At 48.8% G+C, this 14,314-nt stretch overlaps 1 long non-coding RNA gene across 1 annotated transcript; it reads right to left on the bottom strand.

The window, feature by feature from the left end:
• Positions 1-4,712: 4,712 nt before the first annotated feature.
• On the bottom strand, positions 4,713-6,051 carry LOC103159942. Its single transcript, XR_003487513.2, has 2 exons — positions 5,764-6,051; positions 4,713-5,500 (listed from the first exon to the last, which is right to left on the bottom strand). It is a non-coding gene; the product is annotated as an uncharacterized LOC103159942 (long non-coding RNA).
• Between the last annotated feature and the right edge of the window lie 8,263 nt (positions 6,052-14,314).

Raw genomic sequence — 14,314 nt, 5'->3', positions numbered from 1 at the left:
CTGCTGATCCATTTTTAAGTAGAAATGGAGACAGAGAATGATGTGGAACTATATAAATAGTATAACACTGGAGAGCCCATGGAGGCAGAGAAAGAGAGAGAGAGAGAGAGAGAGAGAGAGAGAGAGAGAGAGAGAGAGAGAGAGAGAGAGAGAGATCGATGGTGGTCTTTAGTACTTTCTTGAGAGTGCATGCCTGCCATGACTTGGTTGGATTTTCTGAATGAAGAATAGCCACTTTCTGGCATGAGAAGGTGGCTCAATTGGCTATGCAAGCAGAGAGACCCGAGTTCCATCCTCAGAACCCTTTGTAAAAAAGCCAAGTGTGGTGAAGCACTTGTAATCCAGCTCTGGGGAGGTGAAGACTGGCAAATCCCTGGGGTTCATTGGCTCACCAGCCTGCCCTTAACTGGTAAGCTCCAGGCCAGTGACTCTGTCTCAGAGAAGGAGGATGTCCATTACCCTTCATACACATATGTGGGCATGTACATATGTACCTGCGCACACACATGTACATGAACACATGAACACACACACACACACACACACACACACACACACACACACACACACACACGTATATGCACACCCACACATGAACATGCAAATCTGAAAGGATACCTTCACACTGATATGGTTTGAGCTGCAAACAAGAGTTCAGAGTTCTGACTCATGCCCACACGTCTTTGCTTCTGTTCAATCCCATCACTATTGCCAAGAGAGGAGCTGGGCCTGCCCCATTCTGTCTCCAAGCAGAGGGTGTAGCCCCCACCAGGTTGGATAGAGTCCAGGTGTTTTCTCTCACTCAGACCCATATCCTCAGTCCCTATTCTTGCTAAATCAGTGAGTGTCCAGCCAGTGGAAGTTGCTGTGCATTTGGTCACAGCTTCATTCCCATGTTTGCTATCAGCAACCGGCAATTTACTATTCTGTGAGCTGTAGTTGCTTATCACATCTGTCCTAGCTCCTGGATTGAGAAGCCTTTCCACAGCTATTTCTGGAGCTGGGCGTGATTTAGTCATTCTCCTTTCCCTCTTTCCCTCAGACTAATTAGTGCTTTTGTTTACAATGGAGTTGAGCAACTGACCCTCACCTTCCCCAGGAGAAGTCTCAATGCTGGTGGCCAGCAGGTAGTGGACACCAAACATCTGGAGAATCCAAGGGTTGCTAGAGAAGACATGTCATAGCTCAAGGACATCACAAGAGACTAGCTTAATCCATGACCTGAGACTTTGCCTGGCTCGTTAAGCAAAATATTCAGGAAGTGAAGTGGTTGGGGATGGGGAGATGTCTCAGTTGGCAAAATGCTTGCCTTGCAGGAAGACCCAAGTTCAATTCCCCAGAACCACATGAAAAGCCAGGGATGGTGTGGTGACACAGAGAAGTGAAGATGGGGGAACTTCTACTGCTGGCTGGCCATCCTGTCCAGCCTAATCTGTGAGTTCCAGGTTTCCCAAAGTAAGATGGACAGGAATGAAGATGAAGATGACCTCGGCACCCCCTACTCCCCATGCAGGTAGGGGCATAATGAGGTCAGTTTGGGTGTGTGTACTGAGGGACAGGTTTTAGAGGGAAGAAAGGTGTCCCATGGGACAGATCACAGAGGAAGGGGACTGTCCCTTGGTGCTGGCTGAACAGAGAGTGTTGTGGTGGAGAAGAAGAGAGGGGAGGGGAGGAGGGGGAGGAGAGGGGAAGAGAGGGGAGGGAGGCATTTTGGCATGGGATAGTCTCTGGGATCCTCAGGTAAGGAGGAAGGATTGCTTTCTTGAAGCTGAAGCTGAAGTCTAGACCCAGCAACCCATAAACATTGGCCTGTTTTTGATGTACAAAGACCAGCTCCTAGCCCAGACCCATCAGCAGGGTACCCTCAGCAGGGAGGCACTGTCACAGTCTTTCATTTGCCTCCCATGTGGATCCTAGCTCATGGGAAACTGTCTGGGTGGGGGCTACCAACCAGAGCTTGGCTGTCCCCCAGCCCTTGTCCCAAGCCTTGACGTCACCAGTCCAGACATCTGGCTGTCAGGTCTGATTGAGCTTATGCTTAGGGGGAACTAACTCTATGCATGTCCATGTCTGCCCAGCCTGCGGCCCTCACACACTGGCTCTTATTCCTGTGCAAAACACAGAACTCCTCAGCACCTCCTAAGTACCACGGTACAACAAGCTGCTCTGGAGAGGATGTGAAGATTAAGAACGTGTGTGGCGGTTGAAGAGATATCTCAATTGGTATAGTGCTTGCCACACAGCTTGAACTCAGGTAAAAAGGAAAGGGCAATGCACACTTGCATCCCAGTGCTGGGAAGGCAGTGACAGGAGGATCTCAGGACTTCACTGACCAGACAGTTTAGCTGAATCTGTGAACCCCTGACTATGAAGAACCTCAGTCTCAAAAAAAAAAAAAGTGTATGGCAAAACCCAAAACAAAGACCTGATACTGTGTACACCTGACTGATGGCAGCCTCTGCTAGAACTAGACAAGCAGATGTTCCTGCAGGGGCTCCTGGGGGGAGCACCCCCTAGCATGCACAAGAAGATCCAATATTCTATTGTGATTTCTTTGCAGGGTTAACAAACTCTGTCACCTTTATGGAGCTCTGTCTCTGTCCGGAAGTCCCAGTTTTTTTTGCATATGTTAGTTGACAGTATTTCTTTCAAGTTCTGTTCTCTAAGCTAAGCTTATTTCTCTTGCCTTGACTGGAATATGCAAGTGAACTGCCCTGTGAGTGCTGAGAATAGAACCAGAGTCCTCTTTATGAGCAGGAAGCTCTTTGACCTGCTGAGCCATCTCTCCATCCCCCAAGGGCAAACTTTAACTGACCAATGACCCTACCTTGACACCTTGTTGTCTTCTCTCATTTCAGTCATTGTGTTACTGGGAGCTCCCACAGGGTCTGGATTAGGGTGACCCCCCATCTGCACCCCTCAATGCCATATTTCCACTCCTACCCTCTTTGAGCCATCCTTCTTGGAAGGAATAACTGTTAAATTTTATGTATTTCAGAAACACTGTTCCCAAGCTTCACTTTTTACTCCTTGCATTTTGAGCACAGCACACGTGACCTTTTCAAATGTGGTGGGTGTCCATGCTAACTTAGGTTATGTCTTAAGTCACATGTGCTGTGTCCTGGGATAGGGTTCACAGAGACGAGGGCTTGAGTGTTCCTGGGAAGGCTCTGGGAGAGTACAGACGTGAGAATGGGAGGAAAGAGAAGCCCATAAAGGGTGGCGTCAGGGGAGGGGACAGAACTGAGCACCTACCAAGCATAGCTACTGGGGCTTGACTGGGCATCAAGTAGGGAGAATGGAGACAATAGGAGATGTTTCAGTCACAGAGAATGAGGAAAGTATTTCACTTTCTCCTCCTTAGTGTCTTTTGACAAGGGACTACTCTAGGGAGCATCCAATCCCTAGTTCCTCTGATTAGAGTCACGGGCATACAGCTGGGTCTGCTTATAGAGGGCTACAGCCTGCTTTTGCCTCAACCTCCATAAGACTCTGAGATGCAATCAAGATTTTAGAGTCTCTGGGATGGAGCGTTGTGCTGGAAATGGTCACTAGGAGACAAATAAAAGCAAGATCATTAGGACATAGGTCTCCTGTCCCCTGGGGTTTCCCATTTCTGTGCTTCCTGCCAACAACAGACCCAGCTCCCCTGCACCTTGCTCCCTTTCCATGGCTTTTGTACAGTTCATAGCTTGAGAAGACACAGCAGTTCTGTTTACCAAAGGTAACATCTTCCAGAGCTTAGATTTACTTATGACTATTACAAAAGATCCAGGTCCCACCAGCTCCAGGGGCCTCCCATGATGCAACCCTCACAGTGTACAAGCAGGTAACCCTGGCTCTGTATGAAACTGGCACACACACACACACACACACACACACACACACACACACACACTTGTTTCTGAAGTCTAAGGTCTTGGGTTTCTTTTGGGATCTGGAAAACTGGCTGGCTATGTTACTAGTCTGTACGAAGGGCAGACTCTCAGTGTGTAGTTTTTGACAGTTTTCCTAGACCCGTCAAGTGCCTGGTTGTTGGGTAAATAGAAAAGACTCTTTGGGAGCTACTAATCTGTAAGAAAAATAAGTGAGCTATGCAACTCTGCCTGGCACTTGGCTTTCTGAGTGGGCTTGGGGCATGGAGAAAAGTAAGTCAATGAAGCCTGGTTGAGTGTAGCTTGCCCAGGGTGGTCTTGGATGGTTGATGATGGGCCCAGCACAGAGAGTTGGGAGGGACTGACTGAACCCTGTGGGTCACAGATGCCAGCAACACACCACTATGTTATTACCTTTCTCCCATGTTCTATCCTTTCCTTCTCTGGGACTCACTGTACTGACTCTGTCATCTCTCCCAGCTCACTTTGCACCCAATTTGCCTGGGGGAAATCTTCAGAGAGGCTGTGGCAGTTCCTTGGGCACAGAGTTACTTGTGTGGCTGGGGAGCTGAGTCCAGAGTCTGGAAGAGCCCCCACCCACTCTCCCAGCAGCTGCCAAAGACCACCGGGAACATCTACCAGGGAAAAGATTTATGGCCAAGCCAGGAGGAGCATCTGAAAAGATACCTACACAGTCGTTCTGACGGCAGAATTTACAAGCTCCTCCTTCATTTGCTACTGAGTGGAAAAATACATTGGGCCCAGAACCGTTAGCTCCCTGCCAAGGCCTGTGAGTCACTCCCAAGTCATAAATAACAGGTCCCTCATGACAAAGCAGAGAAGGGAGCCGGGCCCAGGGCCACGTATTTATTAGAAAAGAGAGTGGGACCATTAGTTGGGGGCTTGGTTTCCGGGAAACTCTCAACCACTCCTCACTCAAGGTCAAGAGGCCCTTCTACAGGGATTCTGATCTGACATTTGTCTCCAGAACTCTAACCTCTCATGGGGAGCTGAGGCCAGCCAGCAGAGGCATCCCCTGGCCACCCAGTTCCATGGGCTAAGAGGAAGCATTCTTGTCGAGGTCCTGGGGGCCTCTGCCCACTGATCTGCTCCTGTCCATGTGGAGTTGGTAGTGTCTCAGTGGCCACCGTGTTGTATGTATCAGGAAACATTGAGTACCTTCAAGTATGACCTCTGACAATTCTCTCTCCACTCCTCCCCGAAAAGCATGTGCTTCTACAAGCCTCCAGGGCAGCCATGGGAAGGGTGTGGAGGAAGCAGATGTAGCCACGGTGCAAGGCATTCATTAGGTGCTACTCAAGTTGGCAAGAGTACGGGCAAAGGCAGAGAAGGGCTTTCCTTGTGACAGGCTCTCTCCTTGTCTCTCTCCATCTCTGGGGGTGCAGGAGAGAATCCAAATGATAAAACATCCAGAAGGGGACCATAAATCACCCACAGATTGTCGACGATACCTTCTGTGTTAGAATGAAACACAGCTGGGGTGATTGAAACTCTGAACCAATCCTCTGTCTTGAACTTGCCCCTGCATCCGACAGCAGCAGCTCTCCGGTGACTTGGGCCAGAAACAGGGTTGTTGAGGTTTCTATCCCACTTTTCTCCATACTCTGCAGCAGGGACCAAAGCCTATGTCCGCCCGTCTTTTCATCTCCATCTTCTTCCCCATGCCTAACACCTCCCCCTCCCCCGGCACCACGGTGCTGGCTCAGGGCCCGCCACTATTCACAGTCCCTTCATTTCCACCTCTCCTGCAGCCTCCTCTCGCTTTCTGATAAGGCTCCTTCTGAAGCAGCCTCAGACCCCGCTGGGGTCCAGGCTGGCCCTTTACCATGCACTTTCTCAGAGCCACCCGGCTGTGCCAATTACTCACCCCAGCCCCATCTTGAAGACTGTGCAACCTTCACTTGTCCTGCAGGTCTGTGTACTATTCCTCAAGGCTGCCCTGCCTGTCCAGATCCTGACCTGCTGATGACACTGGGGAGAGCTAAAGGAGTGAAGCGTGAATGGCCAGAGGAATGAATGGAACCATGAATCAGTCTTGCTTTTGTGACAACCCTTGACACACACAGGATTGCATGCTGAGACTGCTTCCCTGCTCTGAACTCTGCCCCATTTTCATTGCCTTCTTTTTGGCTTCCAAAGCCAAAGGCCTTAACCACTTGCCTCAACCATGGATGATTAACAGAAGCTGCATGCGTGGATCGGCATGGAATCTCTACCACCTTAGCTCTTGGGGTGCTTTTCTATGCTCTTCCACCCTGATCATCTCAGGCCCCCAGTGAGAGTAGGAACATGGAGTGACATGGATCCCCAGGGTCCTGGTTCTGAGATGTGGAGGCCATAAGGACCCTTTCCTGCTGGGTTTTCTTGTACCCTGTAATCACAGAACCTGAGCCTTTAGACAGAATACCAAGTCAGATTTGCATAGTCTCCTGGGAACTCTGACTCAATATCTTTACCAAGCTGAAATCTTCAGAGACAAGGGCCTGATCCACATTCCTCAGTGTTCATGGCAGAGGCAGACCCAGAATTGCAGACTCCTAATACCTACTCCAGGACCCCCCAGTGAGCCCTTCCACTCGCTGGTATCTTACCACTGTGGTATCTCTTGTCACCACTGTCTCTCTTGTTAGTGTCCCTAGCACCACAGGCCGGTTCAGCTGATTCTCCCACAGCTCCGAAGCCCCTCTTCCCCCTTGTGCCAGTGTTGCTGCTGCTCTTTGTGGATGATGCTCTGCCTTGTTCTTGGCAGGGAACAAATGACCTCAAGTTCAGGGAAGACAGATTTGGGTAATAGAATGTCAAGATTCAGAATTAACTTGAGCCTGACTCATGACAGAAGTCACTGCATTGTGCTGGGCCTACAAGCTTTGCCACCAGGTTCTCAGGATCCCCTTGAGGAAGACTTTCAGGAAGTGGCCCACACCTGGGAAGACTCAGGGTTGTGATGGCTGGGAGAAGAGGGGGAGCAGGGGAGGGGGTCTTATGAACTGGGGCTGAAGCGCCACCATGTGGGCTTGGGAAGTGGACCCCCACCCTACATGTTAACCTCAGGTAGACAGGGTAGGGGTTATTCTGATTGGCCCTTGGGCCACAGCCAGTGGGGTGGAGGCTTTAGCCCTGTTTGCTGCAGGCTCCAGGTAGACATTACTTCCTTGAATAGCCTTCAGCAACAGGCTTTCAAAACACCATTGCTCCAGACCATGCTATGGGTTAAGTGTTCCTGTTGTCATTTAATTACTACTGTGACAGGTTTAAGATGTGGGAGAGAGTCAGGTCATGGTTAGTGTCATTATGCTGAGAACTGTGGAACTGTTCCTTTGCTGGATGGAGAGTTGTCAGTGTCCCCATATCATGCCCCGTCCCCCAGTGCCTGGAACATGGAGGGCTATACCTGTGACACAGCTTTGACAGATGCTAGCACCTTAGTCTGGAACTCTCCTGTCTCCAGACAGAAGGGGACTCCATCATCTGTAGATGATCCATTCTCAAGGGATTCTGCCATAGCAACAGAAAACAGAACAAAAACCCTGAATCCACATCCTGGAGATCAACAGTGCCCAGTGAGAGGTTAGACCAGCATCCCAGTTGCTCCTCCCAGTCTGTCTGGCAGAGGTTTGAGTGCAGTCTGAGGCAACAGTGATGAGGTGAACAGGGCCTTGAGGCAGGTGGTCACAGTGCCTCTGCTCATTACAAGCCTGCAGATGCCACTTGGGGAAGTCTCAGGCTTGGAAACAAGTTAGGACTGCTTCTCTCTCTCTCTCTCTCTCTCTCTCTCTCTCTCTCTCTCTCTCTCCCCCCCTCTCTCTCTCTCTCTCTCTCTCTCTCTCTCTCTCTCTCTCTCTCTCTGTGTGTGTGTGTGTGTGTGTATGTGTGCCTCTTAAAATTCTTTTCGGTCAAGGCCTTTCACGTCCTGGAGCTATGGAGACCCTCCTGTCTCTGCCTTAGTGTCACCATGCTTGGCACATCATGTGAGCTCTGGGGATTGAACTTGGGGCCTCATGCTTGCAAGCCAAGCACTTATCCACCCACTAAACCATTTCTCCAGCCCAAGACTTTCAGGTTTTAGCCACATTTCCTGCCTCTACCTATCTTCTCACGGTTTTCCAGATTGTTTCTAACTCTAATCTATCACCATAATTCAGATTCTTACTCATTCTGTTTTGTCCTGTCCATGGTACCTGGAAGTACCAACTTCCTGCCTCATCTCTTCCTTCATCCCTTGGATAATTCCTTCTCCAGAACCCACTCATCTAGCAAACATTTAACGATTATAGGACAAAGCACCAAGCACTTGTGAGACAAAGCACTGAGCACTGATCAGGTGCTTGGAGAAATTTAGCTGATTCAGGCTCAGTTCCCTGGGTAACTAATCCTCCACACCTAGTTCACTCACAACCTTGAGCAAACCACCTCCCCATTTCTGGCCTCAACTTTTTAATCTGTTCAATGAGGCAGCTGGGCCAATGGGGGCTCTGACACAGCCTGGGTGGCAGCAAGGCCAAGGTTCAAGGTCATGGCCCCACATTCTCCCACTGGCTTGCTTTACTCTCCCCAGCCGGGAGGAACATCCTGAACAGCGTTAAGAATAATAAACATGGGCTGATAAACATCAATAGGCCTGGCTGGTGCCAAAAGGAAAAGAGAGAAGACTGTGCTGTGCTGGCTCCCGCTCCTGGGACCGCGCAGTGGCTGCCAGCTCCTTAATCATCTGGAGACAGCCGGCCGGCTCCCCTGGCCACACCCCAGGCCAGGGCAGGCAGAGGCCAGGCCAGGGCCAGGAAGTGGCCACCACCAGGTCCTCAGCTACAGGCCAACCCAGTTCAGGACCTCCCTTTGGTTGGGCTCTTAAGGCATCACCCTGCTTGTGGCCTCAGGGGCTCTCCATGGCCCATGAGAAAGAACCTACATACTCCAGCATGATATGAATGAGCCAACTTGGGCCTCAGCCCATTCTGTGACCTCAAGGCCCATCTGATCCCACATGACAGCCACGGAGGGCACCCTGCTGTTCTTTGTGAGCACCAAGCTGTTTATCCTCTGACCTCCTCAAATTCTGGGGAAAACCTGGGCATATCTGGTACCAGAGCTGACAGAGCAGTGCATAGAGCTCAGTAGAACACTCTCATAGATGGAGAAATCCTGAGAGGGGAGAGCTATTACAGATGAGCGGGCTCTGGGCTGCTCAGAGCACGTGTGGTGCCTGGTACCAGGCAGCCTGGGTTTAAAATCTGTCTGTCACTTTGCAATGTAGCCTTAGGCAAATGGCAAATGACTGAATCTCTCTGTGTCCCAGTTGTCAGCAAAATGAAAACAATATGAATAATAGTAATAACAATGTCTGCCTTTCTAGGTTCCTTACAGGACTGCATGGGCTGACTCTTGTGGGGTGTTTGGAAGGGGACAGCCATGTGTTCTCCAAGGTGCCCATTATTGCTGATCATCACACACTATGACCTATGGCTGCCTCAGATGTCTGTTGAATGGCTAAATGACTCACTCAGCAATAGAGAAAGGACTGTATATAGACTTACCCCCTCTCATGAAACCTGGCCACTGGGCTTATGCAGTGAATGTTTTGTGTAACTAACAGTAAGGCTACAGATCAGGTACCTACCAACGCAGGGTCTGTGTTTCTTGCAAAAGGAATGCAGTGTTGTTCCACAAGGCACTAGTAGGGATAAGAAACTTGGGGACTTGTATTGCCTTGGCATCCCAGAGATGCTGGTAAACTCAGTTTGGTGGCTTTGGGCTAGTGCTGAGCCATGGGCTTCTTAGAGTCAGCAATGGTCTGGAGAAGGAAGAGTGGCCAAGGCAGGAAGTGACCAACCATGACCAGAGCAAACAGTCCCCCATCCTCACATCAATGGGCCTCAAGGATATTTCCCAGAGCTGGCAACCTGGCCAATGAATGAGATTGCATGTCCAAGGGAACCACTGTCCCCAGTCCCCTGGAAGGCTCTCATCATCATCTTCCAGCCTGCCTGATTCCCTGGGGAAGCAGTGTCTCCCTGCTTCTGTCCAATTTTCCATGTGAGATTTCCGGAGACACTGACTGGGTCATGTGACAGGAGACATGGTTTGGGGACTTCATGAATTTCTGAAATTCCTAGCTCTATTTTCAGAAACCTGTTCCCCTGTGCATATCCATTCTGCTCCTAGGCCCAAACATACCCATTTATTATGGGCAACAGGCCCCTTGCCAGTGGAGAATAAAGGTCACTGGCAAATGAATGAATCAGAGTTTTATTAGGTTGATTAACCCGCAGTCTGAGGTCTTTCTTCTGGAGTATGGTTAGCACTCAACCAAAGAGGCCTGATGGGAAATGTACCTCAGTAGCTGGAACACATGGGACACATGGAAGGACATGATGTCCGTACTTGCCTGTAGCCTGTATGTAGGTTGATTGCCTATTGTGTGCTTCCCCAGAGTGACAGGGTACTCTGTGTTGATAACCAGGGACCTCAGAGAAACCCTGAGGCAAACTGTCCCCTGTAGAATCCTTCCAATGGCTCTGTGTGTCTGCAGCTTGTGTTGCCAGTGACTTAGAGATGCGGAGTGTATTTTAGAGGGACAGATTGCTCTGTAAACAGGTGGTGGTTGGTGAGGGGCACCAGAGTCTTATCCCTGAGCTGTGGAAGCTGGGGTTCTAGGAGGATATGGGATCAACATTGTGAACAGTGTTAGGAAGGAAGTTTGAGTGTGTGTCTGTCATTGTGATGACACTTTTGAACTACAACAAAAAGACAGGTTTCCCTTGTGGTGGGGCACAGATCTGAGCCAGTGCAGGGAATGGTGGGTGATGTCTGGGGTGTGTTTCAGCCTGTGCACATCTGAACCTCTCTTTCTGGAGCTCGTACACAATGAAAGTAATGACCTCTGCAACCTGGAACAGAGGCCCTGCGCTTTGGAGCAGACTGTAGAGCAGATTGTGGCTGATCCAGCATTGTCCTGTATCTGTGCACTTCTGTTCTCCCTTCCAGGAGCTATCTGCTCTTCCCGGCTGTACTGAGTTTAACTGGGAAAGGTCAGTGGTTGTAGCCTTGGGTCTTATTAATGGAGTCTTGAGTGTGGCCAGGGTGCCCTCCTTTCGTCTGCAGAGTTACCTCAGGGACAGCTGATTAAGCAGCCTGGCACAGTGTCTGTGGTGATTTATGGTCTGCTTCAGCCTGGGAGCTGAGCTCCTGCATTATTCATGGCATAAAGCCATAAATCTGCACTGGAGCTGGCTGCTGGCTGTGCCTCGAGGCTGAGGAGGAAGAGAGGAGGAGGGGGGGGGAGGAAGGTCTGGATGGGCAAGGTGCTCCAGGGCTTTTAAGAACTTGAGCCTGCTCTTCAGGTCCTGTGTCACCTTGTCTGCTCCCCTGGGGTTTCAGCTGTGAGAAGCTAGCCCCACTTCGGCTTCTCTGGTCCAGGCATCCTCGTCTGTCTAACCTGGAAGTCTTTTGCAGCTACTGAAGTCCAGGACTCCTCCTGCCTAATGTGCCTTACAGGACTTAAAACACCTGGCCACATTTCTTACTTTTCTTAAAAAAATTTCTCAGTTTTGAATATTTTAAATTTTCATTTATGTACATGTATGAAACATATCCTGTTCCCATCTACTTCCAACTCCTCTCTTCCACTACCCCCAGGTAGCCCCAGTATTATATGTCCCCTTCCCATGTTCCTGATCTCTTCTTTCTTTTTCTTTTTTCTCCTTCATTCATAACCCACTGAGTCCAATGAGTGCCGCCTGCTGGAGTGTTGGCTGGTCTTGTTGACTTGATCTTGTACAGATAACCATAGCTCCTGTGACAGGTAACCACAGCCACTGTGGCTGGTAACCACAGCCACTGTGACAGGTAACCGAAGCCGCTGTGGCTGGTAATCACAGCCTCTACTATGGGTGCCATAGCCATGCCATGTTGAAAAGACATTTCACAGCACTCCTCCCCACCCATGGACTCTTCCATTCTTTTTGCTCCCCTCTTCCATGGTTTTTCCTGAGTCTTGGTGTGGTTGTTGAGATGTCCCATATGGGGCCAAGTACTCTGTCACTAATTCACAGCATTTTGACTTGTCGTAAGTCTCTGCATTGGCCCACTGCAGAACCAAATCAGGCCATATTTCTTTAGAACCAACTACCTTGAGTCCAGTCATCAGGCAGTGGGGGCCCCACCCTGCAAAGTTCCGATGGAGCCTCCTCTGGTCTTATCACAGTTTCCTCTGCCTCACTTTCATGTACCTATGTGTGAGAAAATGCAGGGCTAGATATAGCCACAGGTGTGAGAAGAACTGGGCAGCTGCTCATGTTTGAACTGTCGGAAGCACCTGGAAGCTCCTCAAAAGGCAGCTTGCTGGGCCCACTGCCAGGGCTTCAGATGGGGCCTGGGAATCGGCAGTTCTAGCAAGTTGCTTGTGCTGCTGAGCTTCTGGCAAATGGATCATGTGATAAGAAGGGCCAATTTAATATAATTTAACAAAATCTTGCTTTGTTAAAACCACTCAACAAGAACCATCCATGACGCTTGCAAACCATTAGATCCACTCATACATCCAATTAAATACTGCTGGCCACTAAGTGACCCTGCTAAGATCTGAGCTGGGAGGACGGTTTGAAGAGCCAGACACTGGCCTCGGTTGTCAGCTTGGAGTTCAGTTGCATGACAAGGGCACTGTGAACGGACTCCAGGTGTTGGCTGAAAGTTAAAAAAAAATTTGCCAAATTCAGCTCTAGTTTGGGATTCTCTAGCCCACTCCTCTCAGCTGGGACTCAAGTAAGTGGAGAAGTCTGCATCCTTTGTGTCTGGCTGACTGAAGAAACAGCTAGAGATATGATATAGTCAATTATGACAGTATCACTGCCCCGAAAGGAGACACTGCAGATTGGGAGGTTGTGAATTCTCAGGTAAGACACAAAGGTCTCAGTTCAACTAATTTTTAGAGTTTTGTTATGGCTGTAAATTGTGTTTACAATTGGCACAAATAGTTTACTCTGATGACAGTTCGTTCTTCTGTGACTTCATTTTTCCTGAAGTTGATAATTGCCTTGGTCCCCTCCCTGCTCCCATTTGTTTAGGTTTCTTTGGGCACCTAAAGTATTTCATACCTTTCTAAGAAGTGTGAAATACCTTTCAATACAGTTTCTGATTGGTCAAGTCTACTAGGTCATTTGTTATTTTCATTTTGGATTGTGTCTGTTTGGAGTCTCTGAGATTCTGTCCCATCTTGTCCCAATTCTTTCATGGCTTCTGCAGGCCTCACCCTGCCTGCTCCTCTTCCTCTCTAAGACCCTGACCTTCTCTGAGTTCCTCTCCTAGGCTTACTGTTTGTTCTTTCAATCCAATAGGGCTCTTCCTCCTTAGAGTCTCTGGCTTTGAAAGTGTGTGTGTTCTGCTAGCTTTGTGAGAAATGGAGCCACAGAGGGAAATGGGAGGAGACTCAGAATGCCAGGGGATGTTTTTCTTCTACTTAAGTGAGTTTGAGTTTAGGTAGAAAACTTTACTCAAACAAGTTTCTTTTTCCATCTCTTGGGCTGCATTTTCTCTCAAGGAGCAGTCAGTATCCATTTTGTATCCTTGCTATTCTAAAACGCAGCAGTGGGTCCTAGGGTGGGCTTAAAAAAAAACCTACTTCGATTTCTATAGTTATTTTCTTCACTCATAGAAATTTTTCTTGTGGTCATTTGATCCTTTCTTTCCCTCCTTCTCCCTCTCTCTCTTTTCTACTTCCTCCCCTTTCTCCTCTTCTCCCCTCTCTCTCCTTCTATCTCTGTCTCCTCTCCTATACACAGTTGCACATGTGTGCACACATGAGGGCACACAGGCGTGTGTGTGTGCACACACACACTTTCTCCTGTCTTCTACCCTTTTCTTTCCTCCCCTCCTATCCCTGTTTCTTTTTTAAGTTACACATCTACCATTTCCCCTCTTTACCCTGTACCTGGGTGTTGGAAATTGCATCTTCTGAATTTGCTAATTTGGGGATCTTCTATCTATATCATCCACATCTTTGTCTTCTTTTCTACTTTTTTTTTAACCAATGTTACTTTTAAAAAAATCTATCATCCAACTGTCCTGATGACTTTTTTAAATGCACTTGGCTCCACATTGTTCCCTGCTTGCCTCTTTATGTGAACCCTCTTTTTATTTCATTGATGCAGTATTTTCTTTCATTTCTTGGAGAATGTTAATTGTGTGTTTTTGATGCTTTCTTTTTCTTTCCTTGTGATTTTTGTTCTTCTAAGTTCTCTTTTTGTTTGTTTACTTCTGGGTTTTACATGAGGAATTGCCCCCAGATGTCTGGCAATTGTTAATCGTCTGTTCCTATTTCTAAGTGAAGATGAAAAAAACAGACCCACATCTGTGTGAGGAGGTAGAGTGCCATGTAAGGGGGCAGCGTGTGTGTGTGTTGTGTTGTATCAGAGAGGAAGAGAGAC

The sequence above is a fragment of the Cricetulus griseus genome, chromosome 8 (genome assembly GCF_003668045.3).
Source record: "Cricetulus griseus strain 17A/GY chromosome 8, alternate assembly CriGri-PICRH-1.0, whole genome shotgun sequence".
Classification (NCBI taxonomy): Eukaryota; Metazoa; Chordata; class Mammalia; order Rodentia; family Cricetidae; genus Cricetulus; species Cricetulus griseus.
The sequence above is the reverse complement of the archived record's forward strand: the minus strand, read 5'-3'. Positions and strand labels throughout refer to the sequence as shown.